This window comes from Hibiscus syriacus, unplaced genomic scaffold, assembly GCF_006381635.1.
Source record: "Hibiscus syriacus cultivar Baekdansim isolate YM2019G1 unplaced genomic scaffold, ASM638163v2 tig00117009_pilon, whole genome shotgun sequence".
Classification (NCBI taxonomy): Eukaryota; Viridiplantae; Streptophyta; class Magnoliopsida; order Malvales; family Malvaceae; genus Hibiscus; species Hibiscus syriacus.
Genome location: NW_024063521.1, coordinates 1 through 16,580, shown reverse-complemented (window position 1 = coordinate 16,580; position 16,580 = coordinate 1). Strand labels below are relative to the sequence as shown.

At 36.6% G+C, this 16,580-nt stretch overlaps 1 pseudogene; it reads left to right on the top strand.

The window, feature by feature from the left end:
- LOC120195175 overlaps positions 1–13,702 on the top strand; it is a 35,694-nt pseudogene extending 21,992 nt beyond the window's left edge.
- The last annotated feature ends 2,878 nt before the right edge of the window (positions 13,703–16,580 follow it).

The window sequence follows — 16,580 nt, the reverse complement described above, 5'->3', positions numbered from 1 at the left end:
CTATTAAGTCTCCGTATACCCCAATAGTGTGAAGACACGCAAGAAGAAGCCCGACTCGCCTATCATCCCTCAAGAGTCCACTCCTATCGTTGAAGAGGCCCCTATCATTCCTCGAGAGTCCCCTCCCACCGTTCAAGAGGCCACTGTCATCGTTGAAGAGGTCCCTCCCACCATTCAAGAGCCCGATTCACATGGCGTCATATGTAGGATTCTTGAGAAACCCTCTGACGTGCCGGACATGATGGATTCAAGTTGGCTCTCGTATGAGTTACCGGCCAGTACCATACCGGTATCTGAAGAGGAGAGGAAACAACTACCGGACACAATTCTGGATAACACCCTTTGGGCTAAGACCGCAGTTGATTTTTATCTACATGAGCGAAGCCAGGGGTGTTTCACTGACATATGCAAGCTCAATGATGATATCTATTTTTTGCTTGATCGGTCTTGGTGGGGCGTATTATTATGGGTCGAAGACAATGGCTATTTCGATGGAGGGGTAAGTCTTATATTTTTCTTATATTTTCATTTGATTATTTTTTTTGTAAATTTATGTAAGTTACTAATATATGTCTTTTTTTTGTAAAACAGCATATCGATGGGGGTGTCACGTCTTCTAATAATTAGGAAACTTAAGGAAAATAAAAGAAATACACGGTATACAATTATGTCGACGTCTTTTAACGCCGTTCACTTGAAGAATCAACGAGATGAATCATTTGCGTTGGGCAATGGACAAGCTAAACTTTATCCTGCATGGTGGGAGGTCGATAAGGTTAGTGTTTATTTTAGATTGAGTTTAAAGGTATTCATAAATAAGTGCGCAAATGAATGAATTATTACTTATGATTGCAGGTGTTTATCCTGTTTTGGAACGTAACCATTGGCTTCTCGTCGAGCTTCAGATCCCATCCCTTAAGGCAATATATGACAGAATGATAAATTACATATCATTGGCTGATTTAAGAGATATTATTAAGGGATGGAGCTCTTATTTGGCTAAATACTTGGATGCGATAAATTATTGGACTCGTTCTGGAAACAAGAAGCCAAAGAAGCTAAATATTACAGTTAGCAGAGACGAGACCGCACCACAACAAACGAAAGGACCCAGAGGGGATTGTGGTCCTCTCGTATGCTTGGCGTTGGACCGTTTGATCACAGGAAGTATAAGTATCTACCTCCCACCGATATAGATAGAGCTGCAGTAGGCTTGTGGTTTCGACATTATATGGCTAGATCGATATATACGAGACGCTGCCTACCTGCATCCGCGTTATAAAAATGTCCATAAATAATTGGTATGTTTATAGGCTTGTGGTTTGAAAATGTTTGGTTAAGTACCTATAATTCAATAATTTGCTGTTTGTAGGTTTTAGATGTGTAGAAAGTGTTGTTTGAGCAAATGTTTGGTTTATGCAGGTTAATCTCAGAAGTGAGCTGCGTGAAAATGATGTATGGCTGCAAAAGTTGATTCAATAGTAGAAGTGTTATTTTCTCTAATAATTATTGCTTATTTTTTATTGTTTAATTGATTTGTAAAAGGTGATTTGTAAAAGTTGATTTGTTTAATTGATGTTAACATAATTCTTATTTGTGCTTGTTTAATTGATTGAAATGTAATGGTTGATTTTGTTGATTTCAATCTGCATTATTTTGAAGGAAAAAAGTACTATCGCAATGCGAAATGAAAATCGCAACGAGAGAATCGCAACGCGAAAATGAAAATCGCAACGCGAAATTAAATTCGCGTTGCGATTTTCATTTCGCATTACGATTCCCTCGTTGCGATTTTCATTTCGCGTTGCGAAATTAGCGTTGCGATTTTCATTTCGCATTGCGATTCTCTCGTTGCGATTTTCATTTCGCATTGCGATAGTAATTTCCGCGTTGCGATGGACATTAAGATGATTGCCTATTAAGTGATAACAACTGGAACAGATCATAGCAATTTTCAAACTCAAGTTACTAATACATGCCTAACTGAAAATGTTAAAAGTTCACACATAAAATCTACATAATACAACGTTTGCATTTAAAAATCACCTAAGTTAACAGTCCCAAAAGGTGAAGCCAGTTGTGATTGGGATTTTAAAGATGATTGCGATTTTGATTGCCTTTTTCTTGACACCATATGAGCTTTGGATTTTGATGATGATCCATATTTTGGTAGAGGAAAAGATTATTGTGATGGCACTGGTGATCCACATGTCAACCTTGTATGACCACTTTCCTTGCACCGACTACATGTCAATCTCTTCTTCTCTTCACCCTTAGACGGTATACGATCGTGACTTTTTGGTCGGCCAGGTAGCCTTCTGTCCATGGCTGGTGGAAAAACTGTTTGTAAGTCATCTGGTATGTCCCACTCAGAAGGATGTGAAATAGGGTAGACAATCTCGGCATAAGTCTGTCGATATACTTCTGTAGTGTAGCAATCCATAGCGTATGTGCTTGAATCATCTTGGTTTAGATGAAGAGCAACTTTTATAACATGGCCACATGGATAACCAAATGTTTGCCATTTCATACAACTACACGTCCTTGCATTTAGATCGACAAGCCCATTTAAGTTATTATCCAGTACTTCAAACAAAGTGTTTGAACATGGTTCAACTCTCCATGACGTTGACTTCACAACACGTTTCGTTATCTTTTTTTCAGTCCATGGTGTAACACGATGTTCCAATGTTCCTGTAAATTTAAATAAATAATACTTAGTAAAATATATGATAAGTTACGAATTCAAAGAAATAATACATGCATGGTTTCTTTTCTTGTAGTACCACTATTGAATAGAGGCTCGAAAAAACTCCATTAACATAGTAATGGGTAATTTCCGGGAATGACGACTTAGAGCGTTAATTGATTCTGCACTATTAGACGTCATGAAACCATATCTTGCTCCAAGTTGATGTACTCTTGACCATCTTTCAAACCCGACATCTTCTAGTGTTTGAGCACACTGAGGCAAAACACGTCTTAAACAGTTTATATGCTTATTGAAATCCACTTCCCGATAAGCCTTTACAGCCTTCCAGTATGTCCATTTTGTGCTTTTTTTATACCAGCAGACCTTGATTTTAGATTTCTATACAAATGAACACCACAAAGTCCATGAAAAGCATCTGGGAAACACCTTCTAACAACGTTGTCAATTGAGTTTGCCCTATCGGATATGATTGTCAGATTGCTAATAGGACCTATGCAATCCCTAAGATGCCCCATAAACCATGTCCATGAATCAGAGGTTTTAGATTTGCCAACCCCGTAAGCTATTGGCAATATCCCATTGTTAGCATCCATGGCTACTGCTAATAAGTTTACTCCAAGGTATCGACCTTTCAAATGTGCTCCGTCAACTATAATAACTGGGCGCATGCAAGTAATAAACGAACGAATCTACAAAATAATATACACAAGAAATATAATCATTTAAATGTGAAATGCATGTAACTAATAGAAATGAGTCAACAGAATTATATTGATTTACTAACCGCAGCACCAATGGCGATAAACAACAACTCAAAGCGTCCATCTCTATCTGTTTTGATATGAGTTACCGACCCAGGATTTTTCAGCTTTAAATTGTGACAATAAGCCGGCAGTTGGGCAAACGATGCTTCTGGCGACCCCCTAAACAATTCCAAGGCATAACATTTGGCTCTCCAAGCTTGAGAATATGATATACTAATCTTGAACTGAGCATTCATGTCAGTCATAATTTCATGTCCCCGATATACCCTGCCATTCAAAACATTAACTCAGCCAGAAAACCACCCAACACCTTTTTGTTTGCCTGTCTATGGTGAGGAAAAACTTGGGTTCTTGAACATGTATGTTTATCAATAAAAGTCCTAACTTGAAACATTGCGCAATCTTTTATCCTCTTTGCAATCATACGCCACGTACAGTTTTTGTCAATCGTACACCTTGTTTCGAAACGATCTTTGCTTGATTTGTTAACTTTTAGTTGATAGCCATCTTCCACACATTTCGTATACAAAGCTATCTTCAAGTCTTACTTTGTATCAAACAATCATCTTTCTTGATACGAATAACTTTTGTGTAACAATCAACTGCTTTCTTTGCCAACTCTTCTTCCGGTAACTGAAGTAATTCTGGCATATTCCAGTTATACTCCCGTGGCATTTTCTTTTCTTCGGGGACTTTTTCTTCTTCTTTTTCTTCTTCAGGATTATATGAATTACAGAATGGATGTTCAACATGTTCATTCACAGTCGTAACTTCCTCCTCATTATCATCAACAACATCGTCGGCAACGGGTGTTTCATCATCAAAATTCGGGTATTGACCAATATCAAAATCATTACACGCATGGTCTGTTTCTTCTTCTGAAACATCATCAAAATCCGTGTATTGACCAATATCAAAGTCCGGGTATTGACCAAGATCAAATTTCGAATACTGACTAGTACTCACAATTTTTTCTCTTGGCTCATCATCGTCTAATTGGTCAATACGAAAACCGGAATTTGGTGCTGAAAGTTGATTTGGATTTGGATTAGAGAAAGGTTGTGGGTTTTGAGACCCACTTAATTGATTACTACCCGCTACTGACCCAACAATACTACTTCTAGGTTCAACAACATACAATGTAACATCATCACTTGAAACATTAATGTAAGCAATGAATCGTTCAACATCTTCATTGTCGGTTAACAAATAAACTTTACCATTTCTCTGATAAGATAGTCTAAATCCACTTAGGGGCTCTAAATTCAATTTCTTTGAAACACGTAACATTAGGGTTTCATAAGTTAACTTCTTTAATGACAGTTTTAGTTGAAGATTCATGGGTAAAGGCATATATTGGAAAACACCATGAACATTCTCCCATGACCCTCCGAAACACAAATCTATCCAAACATGATTAACATTAGATGATTTCATGGTTGTAACTAAACTAACGAGATGCGAAACTAAGACCTGTTGCCGGATGGGGAAGGATGTCGTTGGATATTGGAACGGATGTCGCCGGAGAGAGTGATAGATGGAGATGGAATGAGTTGCGATTTAGGGATTTAGGTTATGAGTTGTTGCTGCTGCATATATATATACACAAAAAATTTGGCTTGCGAAACTAAAACCTGTTGCGAACTTTGAAACTCGCATTGCGATTCTGTATTATCTCGTTGCGAAAGTCAGAATCGCGTTGCGAAAGGCAATCATTTGACCATCGCAATGCGAAATGCAAATCACAACGATAGAATCGTAATGCGAAATGAAAAAGGCAACGAGGATTAACATGCATAAACTTTTAACAATTATTATTGAATTCTAGGTACTTAACCAAACATTTTCAAACCAAAAGGAGTATATATGTTAACAAAACTTGCATTATGTGTATTTTATGTGTGCACTTTTAACATTTTCAGTTAGGCATGTATTAGTAACTTGAGTTTGAACATTGCTATGATCTGTTCAGTTGTCATCAATTATTAGACATTCATTTGACTATCGCAACGTGAAAATGGCTATCGCAACGCGAAAATGGTTATCGCAACGAGAAAATCGCAATGCGAAATGAAAATCGCATTGCGATTTCTCGTTGCGATTTTCATTTCGCATTGCGATTTTCATTTCGCATTGCGATTTCTCGTTGCGATAGCCATTTCGCGTTGCGATAGTATGTTTGCCTTCAACATAAAGCATATTGAAAATCAGCAAATCAACTATTACATTTCAACACAAATTATGTACACATCAATTAACAAATCAACATTTACAAATCATCTTTTACAAATCAATTAAACAATCAAAAAATAATAATTCTTATTTCTTCATCAATTATTGAATCAATGAATCAACAACTTTGTGACCCCGTACATCCATTTCACGCAGCTCACTTAAGGATTAACCTGCAGAACCAAACATTTGCTCAAACAAGACTTCCTACACATCTAAAACCTACAAACAGCAAATTATGAATTCTAGGTACTTAACCAAACATTTGAAACCAAAAGGAGTATATATGTTAACAAAACTTGCATTTGACTTACCAATTAACAATGGACACTTTCATAACACGGATGCAGGTAGGCAGCGTCTCGAATATATTGCTCTAGCCATATAATGCCAAAACCACAAGCCTACTGCAGCTCTATCTCTATCGGTGGGAGGTAAAAACTCTGTGCTTCCCGTCGTCAAACGCGCCAAGCAAAGGCATACGAGAGGACCACAATCCCCTCTGGCTCCCGGCGATTACTGTGGCGCGGTCTCGTCTCTGACAACTGTGACATTGAACTTCTTTGGCTTCTTGTGTCCAGAATGACTCCAATACTTAATCCCATCCAAGAATTTAGCCAAATGAGAGCTCCATCCCTTGAAATATCTCTCAAATCAGACAGTGATATGTAATTGATCATGCTGTCATACACTATTATCTTCAGGGATGGGAGCTGAAGTTGGACGAGAAGCCAGTGACGACGTTCCAAAACAGGGATAAACACCTGCGATCATAAGTAATAATTCATTTATTTGCGCACTTATTTATGAACACCTTTAAAAAATTTAAAAAATAAACACTAACCTTATCGACCTCCCACCATGCAGGATAAAGTTTAGCTTGTCCATTGCCCAACAAAAATGATTCATCTCGTTGATTCTTCAAGTGAACTGCGTGAAAAGCCGTCGGCATTATTGTATATAGCGAATTTTTTTTATTTTTCCTAAGCTTCCTTATTATTAGTAGACGTGACACCCACGCATCGATATGCTGTTTTACAAAAAAATACATATATTAGTGAATTACATTAATTTTTAAACAAATTAATCAAAATCATATATAAGACAAATATAAGACTTACCTCCCCATCCAAATAGCCACTATCTTCAACCCCTAATAGCACACCCCACCAAGACCGATCAAGCAACAAAAACATTTCATCGTTGAGTTTGCTGATGTCAGTATAACACCCTTGGCTCCGCTCATGTAGATAAAAATCAACTGCGGTCTTAGCCCAAAGGGTATTATCCACAATTGTTTCCGGTAGTTGTCACCTCTCCACTTCAGATACCGGAAGGGTACTAGCCGGTAACTCATACGAGAGCCAACTCTCATCCATCATGTCCGGAACCGTGGGGGTTTCTCAATACTTCGATATATTACCCCATGTGAATCGGGCTCTGGAATGGTGGGAGGGACCTCTTCAACGATGACAATGGCCTCTTGAACGGTGGGGGGGAATCTTGAGGGAGAATAGGGGCCTCTTGAACGATTGGAGGGGACTCTTGAGGGATGACCGGTGAGTCGGGCTTCTTCTTGCGGAGTCTTCGCACCATTGGGGTGAACGGAGACGTAATAGCACGTCCACGCCGTCTGATGCGTGAACTCCGTCGTGCAAGGAAAACCCGACGTAAAGCATCCACCTTATCGGACCGCTAAAAAAAATTAATACATAAATCAATAAATAAATAGACATGATATTAAACCAAGACAAATATTTCAAACTAGCATTGTATTCACCCAAATCATTATTCTATCATAGTTCACAAAATGCTCAGATAACATTCCAGAAGTAAGCACTTATATAAACATTTAAAAGGACAACATATATAACATTCCAGAAGAAGAATAGTTTACTTTCGCAACACGAAACTTAAAATCGCAACACGAAATGACTATCGCAACGCGGAAATGGCTATCGCAATGCGAAATGAAAATCGCAACGACAAAATCGCAACGCGAAATGAAATCGCAACGACAAAATCGCAACGCGAAACACAAATCGCATTGCGATTTTCATTTCGCGTTGCGATTTTGTCGTTGCGATTTCATTTCGCATTGCGATTTTGTCGTTGTGATTTCATTTCGCATTGCGATTTTGTCGTTGCGATTTTCATTTCGCATTGCGTTAGCCATTTCCGCGTTGCGATAGTCATTTTCGTGTTGCGAAAGTAAACTATTCTTCTTCTGCAAATTGAAACTTGAATGGATTGCATTACTTCAACCAAAAGACAAAAACAAAACCAAAAACAAATACTAACAAAAACAGTTTAGCAGTATTGGCAGCAACCGAATGAATTACGAGTATGAAAAATCTTAAACTTACCTCGTTGCGTAGAGTATGAACCTCATTCTACAACGATGCTACCATCTCACGTAGAGCAGCTACCTCACCGCGTAATGTAGACACCTCAACACGCCATGCACCATCGTCTTTGCGTAAAGTACCCCATTGAGGTGGAGGTGGAGAACAGGGAGATAAACGTCGTGGCATCTTTGCCGGTCGCCTATCTTGCGGTGATGGTGGAGAAGAGGCTCGATGATGTGACAGAATAGGTGATGGTTGTCGTTGTGGAGGTGTATAGCCGGGTCGATCAGATGATGGCTCTGGGTGAGGTGATAGCTCTGGGCGAGGTGATGGCTCCCGAAGTGAAGGATGCTCATCAACCGTTCCATCAAAAAAACGCTTACTAGCTTGCCACCAATCAGTGGCAAGCTCAGCTTCCGTGGGTGTCAGCCTCTGTAGAGGAGTGTTGGCCTCCTAACAATATAAAGCTCAAACAAAGTTAAACGTGTACTAGTAATAACTTGTTTATAAACATATGGTAGTATTTATGTTAACTTACATTATTTATTGTCAATACCGTAGTAAATCTTCCCATTGCAAGGTCCGTTTCCTCTTCCAGGAAATAGCCCTGGGAATATCATTTGAAGTTTTTATTGCATATGTCTCATGGCGGGAAAGGCCTCAAATATCCAAATCTACAAACAATATAATAACAAACATTAGTAATTGTTAAATAATTACTTATAATTTGGAAACATCATATAAAAATTCTTACCTTAAAGGCCCAAATAAAGCCTGTCAAAGTGTATTTGGAACCATCGCCATGCAAACTTTTTCGATCATTCAAGGCAGACGATAACTTATTCCATGTAGCTTTCCATAAATACGAGCCCCACGGAAACAGGTTCCACGCATTTAGGTCTTCTACCAATTTGATTAGATCATTTGGAATAGGTTGTCTGGCCTCTCTGCCTAAAAAGCCGGCATGCAAAAGAATTAGAAGGCATACTCGGACAACGTCGACGTCATCCATCCGAGTAAACCATCTTTATTATTCAAAAATCTTGTCAGGTCTTCTACGTGTAGACTCGGCCTCTCCAGCTCAGGAAAAACCTGGGATAGCCATGATGGGCGGGTAATGTGTCTAGTGTACCGACCTACATCATCGTGTCCGAAGCGTAGACCGGTGATTAAGTAAAACTCCTCCCGTCTAAAACACGTATACGCCGGTGGAAAATCAAACCATATCTCTTCATCACGACGTTGTATAGTCTCTGGTAGATCGCTAGTCATGGTTTGAAGAAACAGGTGTGTCAACATCGCATCTCCACCGGGATGTTGTACTTTCAGCCATGGCCCGAAGCATGTATCCTCAAACATTTTTCTTTGTGCAGGTGAAAGCTTCGACGCAATTGTTTTGGCCAGGCTGACTTTATTTCTCAAGGTCAATTGAGCCGAATAAAAGTTCTACAAAAACAATAAACATACTAAATTAGATATACCAAAAACTACACTGTGAAGATATACCAAAAACAATAATAAACATAAATAGTGGTAGTTTATTCTTCAAACTTAAATATGCAACACTGTGAATTTCGTATTTGTCTTTGTTTTTTGGTTGAAGTAATGCAATTCATTCAAGTTTCAATTTGCAGAAGAAGAATAGTTTCTGAAAATGAAAATCGCAACACGAAAATGACTATCGCAACGAGAGAATCGCAACGCGAAACTAAAATCGCGTTGCGATTTGCATTTCGCGTTGCGATTCTTGGTTGATTTAATAAGCAATCTAAGTGAAATGGTTAATCTATTATTGAAATTACCAGTAAACTTATCATCAATTTCAATATGAAAAACCTAATAATAATGCAAAAAATTCAAAAAGAAAATAATTAAAAAAACTAACCCTCGTTGGTTGATTTGGTTGATTTTCCATTTCTGATTGTGAGGGTGGCTCTGAGAGATGGAGATAGACGGATTTCGCCAGAGATGGGGACGGATTTCGTCGGAGATGGGTGAGAGAGTGAGAGATGGAGATGGGACTGAGTTGTGATTTTAGGTTTTAGGTTATGAGTTATGATTACGGGATATATGTGGACAGTTCAGTGTTCCAATATATTAATATTCATGTTTGGAATTTAAAAATAAAATACTTGGCCAGGATACTAATGGCGCTTTGAAAATCGCATTGCGATTATGTATTATCGCGTTGCGAAAGTCAGTATCGAGTTGCGAAAGTAAGTATCTCGTTGCGATTTTTATTATCGCATTGCGATAGTCAGTATCGCATTGCGATTTTCCCAATTCGCGTTGCGATTTACTTATTCATTGCGAATTGGGAAAATCGCAACGACACTGTATACCATCGCAACGCGATTTCCAACTATCGCAACGCGAAATGCAACGCGAATTTGCGATAATGGAGATCGCGTTGCGAATTAGCGATCGCATTGCGATTTTGTTGGTCATTTTGGCAAATCCGGAAAAAGTTTGTTAAAATCGTATATTATATGGGATTTTTGGTCACTGAGGTTATTTTCTCTTATTTTAATTCTCATTTTAATTTTTAGGTGAACCTCATCATTATTATATCATTTTAGTTTTTAGGTGACCCTCATCACTTTATATAAGATATAATGATAAAATTATCTTCTAATGTTGTACAAATGGTCACTTTGTTCTATTCTTTTCTTTTGAGTATTTTAACCTTTTAACGTTATCATTTCAAAACAAAATATGCTTTAATTAGATGAAAATCTTTAGTTGACTAATAATAAATGTTTCATGAGGATGTGACAAATTTATGTGTAATACACGTCAGAAAAAAATATTTTTAAAGTAAACTATAATTTTCATTAATTACATATACATTTATTAAAAAAAAATATTTAAAATAACTTAAAATATTTTTTGATGATGTGGCATCACATATGGATTTATCACGTCAATAGGAAGAACTAGCTATTAATCAACTAATGATTTTCATTTAATTAACGGACATTTTACTTTAAAATAAAATATTAGAGGCTAAAATACTCCAAGAAAAAGATACGACACAAAATGATAATTTATACAAACGTTGATAATTTTATAATTATGTCTTTATATAATATACATTAAATAATAAATCGCATACCTTTTGAACCTCCACTCTCAATCGACTCCTCCACGTTTTCATACAATTAAGCACAAATTGTTTTTACAGTAATATATAAAATAAAATGTTGAGGTTATTTTGAAATTGTTAGCTAAAAATGATGATGTAAAATAATACCGGTTAGTACTGACTATTAGAAATAATAATAATAATAATAATAAATAATGTAACTATTGTATTGTATAATTTATTGTTTTAAAAGAAGTTTCGTACAAATTTGTGCAATTTTGAAGATAGATGTTGCTTATCATGATTAACAGTCTTTCAAATTTCTTATATTTAAAATAAAGAGATGAAACTCGAATGACATTACTATTTTAAATCTTGTTCAAATTTTGAGGTTTGAGTTCTTATGTATGTAGAAATTTCACGTTGGAAGACTCAACAAAACTAGATATACGACCCGAATCGATCCAAATAACTTAAAGCGAAGCCTTAAAATTGGAGTGTAACAAAAATTTCTATTCTTGATTTCTTTAAATTCACTTGTTTTTCATTTAAAAGTAATATATATTTCCGTAGAAATGAGATAAAGATAACTATTATCTGTTATAAATTACTAGCATCTATAACGTGATATTTGTTGTTCTCTTTTGTCCTTGTGCTGGTATCGAAATAACCGCTAAGCGTGGCCAGGTTGGTGGACAGGTGCCCAGTCCTAATTTAATGTTTTTCAGACAAGAAAGGTGCCCACACTCTGCTAGTTTATTTATGTTTGCAGATGGAGAGAGAAGCAGCAATGATCTTCTTCGTTCTTGTGAAGTTTCTGTTCTGCAACCAAAGCAAAGTCATCGCCTAACAATGACCAAGGGCAGCTGTCAAGTCATAACATGCAAAGGTAACTTGAACTTTACCATTATTGTTTTAATTAGAATATGATTAATCAACATTCATGAGTTCGGATTCTTTGTTATATTGAATGATGATCTTAAGAATCGGAGCATGTTCGGAAACAAAACTCCGATGCTTTCAGACATCTGACTCGACTCGTTACAGGAGCAAGTTTAAAAGTTCCGATTAGTACATTTAATTGTTACAATATCTTGAATTCATCGAATGACATAAGTGATAAAATAGAATATTGATTAGAACAGTTGTGTCGTATATTGTTAACAACTAAAAAGATTGTGGAGAGATATTACTTATAATCACCCCAGATTATTAAAATCTTATCTCCTTCCTACTGATGCATGTGTACATGGCAGCAATAGTATGCTGGGAAAAGGGGAGGCAATGAATGTGGAAGAGATACAAGTAGAACCACCAAAACCATCTGAAGTTAGAGTTAAAATGCTATGTGCCAGTGTTTGTCACTCTGACATATTGTCCACCAACGGATTCCCAACCGTAAGTAACCTTTTTTCAGCCACTTAGATGTCATTGTTTGCTGATGAACTCTTCTTTGCCCTCTTTCAGCCAGTTTTCCCTCGGCTAATGGGGCACGAAGGCGTCGGGTAAATCGATCCCTCTGTTCTATGTTCCATTATGATCGAAACGAAAAAACGAAACCAGGAGCTATAAACGTTATGTCTGCAACTTTCAGAGTGGTGGAGAGCATGGTGAGGAAGTCAATGGGCTAAAACTAGGAGATATTGTGATTCCAACTTATGTTGCAGAATGTCAATCGTGTGAGAATTGCGCGTCCGGGCAGACCAATGTGCTTAAAGTACCCTGTGCTTTCGGATAGCCAACAATTGGATGGCACTTCAAGAATGTCCATCAAAGGCCAAAGCTTGTACCACGCATTTGGCTCTCCTACTTGGTGTGAATATACAGTTATACATGCCAAGTATGCCGTCAAGGTTGATCCAAGCATGTCCCTTTCACATGCAAGTTTCCTTTCATGTGGATATTCAACTGGATTTGGGGCTGCTTGGAAGGAGGCTAAGGTTAAGGAGGGCTCATCCGTTGCCGTTTCGGTCTCGGAACTGTCGGATTAGGGGTATGATCTTACATCGTTTAGTCCACTATCAATAGTTACTAAATCGCAACATTTCATAACATCAAACGTTGCAAAATGTGTTCTTAAATCAACAGGTAGTTGAGGGAGCAAGGATTCAAGGTGCTAGTAAAATAATCGGCATAGACAAGAACCCAAGAAAGAAAGAAAAGGGACTAGTTTTCGGATAACGGATTTCATAAACCCTTACGATTCCGATAAGTCCGTCAGCGAATTGGTTCGAGAACTAACCGATGGAAAGGGTGTGGACTATAGCTTCGAGTGCACCGGGGTTGGACCCTTGCTCAATGAAGCCATTGAATCCACAAAACTGGTGAGTAAATTGTAATGAAATGTATGGTAATAGAGTAACGGAGGGATGTTTTCCAAAAATTTGATGGTATGGTCTGGTTTTCACTGGTGGACAGGGAAAGGGAACAACCATATGATAGGGACAGGGAATGACTTAAGTCTGCAGATAAATTTCTTCCCCATCATTTGCGGAAGAACACTGAAGGGAAGTTTTTGGAGGAATAAAAACCACATCTGACTTTCCAATCCTATTTGAAAGATGCAGAAATAAGGTATTGTTTTTAGTTATAATAATTTTTCTCATGATTACAGGATCCCGATCTTTTAACATCTATACAAGATTTTATAAAAGTAATCTTTTCAAGATGTTATCTTATTATATATATATATATAAGGATCGATTATAACTAGTATAAAACATTTAGCTGTTTTAAGACATTGATGAGAATAAATAAATAAGATTATTTCTTTATATTTTGGTATAATGTCAAAATTAGCATTCAATGTATATTAAAATGGCCATCTTGTCCTCTACTATATGTTTGGAGCATTCTAACCCTAACGTTTTATATTAAAGCAAGAAGATCCGTAATATTTGACAGAATAAGAACTTTGATCTTACTCTTTTTCTGGGAAATTTTTTGACTTCAACGTTTTATTTTTATAAAAAGACTCTTATTTTGGAGTGTTAACAATGTCTTAACTAATAGTTTCCATAAAGAGATTTTGCCCAAAATAAAACGTTGGAGGTCAAAATACTTCAAAAAAAAGAATACTAGTCAAATGATGATTTTGGTAAACATTGAAGTCTCATTTAGCATTATGCATGGGTTTTTTCCGTAATATCTCACTCCTATTATTAATGCGGATTTTTTAATTTTTTTTTCTGGCACTCACTCATGTATACATAACATAGAATCGTATATGAAAGGGATTTTCTGAAATTATGCATGTTCTTTTGTTCTCTTTTTTTCTTTCACAGGAAATCCATCTTGATGAACTCTTGACACATGAAGTGGAGCTAGAAGATATAAACAAAGCATTTGAACTGTTGAGGAGGCAGATTGTGTGAAGGTTCTGGTCAGGATTTGATTGTTCTAAGCAGTAAGAATGCGTTCGTCTTCTCTCCTTTTTTAAATACCCTAAAGTCCTATAACAATTCACCTGTTTAGGCAATGTCAATAAAATCATTTTTACGTCCCAAGACTGAAATTGTATTTCGTGAGGAATGGACATTTTGCTTGTGTTTTTCTTATGAAAAGCTGACAACGTGTCATTTGAAGTCAAATAAATATACTTTAATCTCATAAAAATAAAGTAAGAATAGTATGGAGAGAGCAGGATCGATCCGCAGGAATATTGAAATTGTCGATGAATTGGTTTGCTTCTGGGCTAGTCGATGAATTGGTCTTGTGTCTGGGCTAGGCGGAAATTGCAAGTGAAAGTAAAAATGGCAGGTTGTGTTCGAAGAAAGTAAAATTTGAAAGAAAGTAATTTTGAAGTAAAATTCATAATAAAAATCTGCCTCAGGATTTCACTTTGCCTCAAATTCCGTCAATCATCGAAATAGATTTAAGTTTCGGATTCATATTGGGTATAATTTACAGGGCTCAACCCTTATAACTTGTTTTCTCTCAATTGAACTAACAATCTAAACCAATTTTCAATTATCAATCCTTATGTGATTAATCACGACAATCGTTAATAGCGCTAATTTTAATTTAAAAGCCTTGAAAAACCCTGACTCGGATTATAGTGTCTCGTTGATAATCGAATCGATCTTAGTTTCCCTTAGCGGACTGTAGTTAAATGTGTTCACAGGAAGTCGAATATGCTACAAGACAATCCTTCCTCCCAACTGTTAATCGAAAACACAATCAATCCAACATGTACTTTTTGAAAAGAAAACGTTTTTTTATTATAAAAGTATGGTTGATTATCGATCATGATTCTAGAAAACTGAAAATGAAAACAAAAATGTAACCCGAAGGGTATTGAGTGCTTCATTTCTTATGATCAGAATTGTGTCATCACTTCATCGTTGGTTATGAAAAACTTCGCTAAGTATGATAGAAATCATAATTATTATTTTTAAAAGAAAAAACAATGAAAAGTATAAAAGTAAAAAACTAGAAAAAGAAAAGTAAAAACTTTATAGAAGAAAGAAAACTATAACAAAGAATTCAGTCAATCTGAGATATGTTTGAAGCTCACCACAAGGAAGGTACTTATAGCTTCTTAAAAACCCTAAAAATGCTTAAGATAAATCCTAAAAAAATACAAAAGATACTTACACAAATTGTTTTAATTAAATACTAAAAATAAAGATAATTCCTAAATTTGATTTTAAATTTTGGCTGAGTCTTCTGTCCTCATGAAATGCTTAATAGACCTTCTAGAAGATAATGACTGGATACCACGTCAGCTAAGTCATGCCAAAGTCATGCCTTCAAGTTCAGTCTTGACTCCAAAAAAAAAGAATTTTTCATCATTTTTAGCACAGTTTCTGGAATCTAATGTTATGCACGTGTAGACACTACTTTTCGCCCAGTACTTTTCCCCGGAGATCACGACCAACATCACCAAGTCAACAAAAAATAATCGGTGCCACATTATAAGCCTACCCACCGATTTCTCCATTATCACCGCTTCATCCACAAGCCACAAGTCAACAAAGGCATCCACAATTTCAAACATGTTGAAAAAAAAACTAAAAAATGTATAATTCAGGCTATATAAACCCGAACAAAAAATGTAAAGAAGGGGGGACTCTCGTTTTTCAAATGGAAATAACAATAAAATACATAATTTTTCAACAATCCTAAGGTATTTCAGTTTATATTTTAGTTTCTTTAATTTATTTGTTCAATTCGAATGCAACTAATAATAAAAATTTAGTTTGTAATTTGTTCGTAGTTAACGTAAATTCCATGAGTTCAAAAAAAAATTAAAATAAAATAGGGAGTTAAGTACCTTGCTGCGGTGTTCGTCGGAGTCGGAGTAGGGGTGTCGCCGTTGTCGGATCTAGAGTCGAGTGGTCGGTGTGGCTCTCGAGTTCACTGAAGATTTGTCGCCATGGTTGTGCTGTCGCGCTGGTGAAGAAAAAAAAAAGCAGAAGGCAAGAAATGAAGAAATT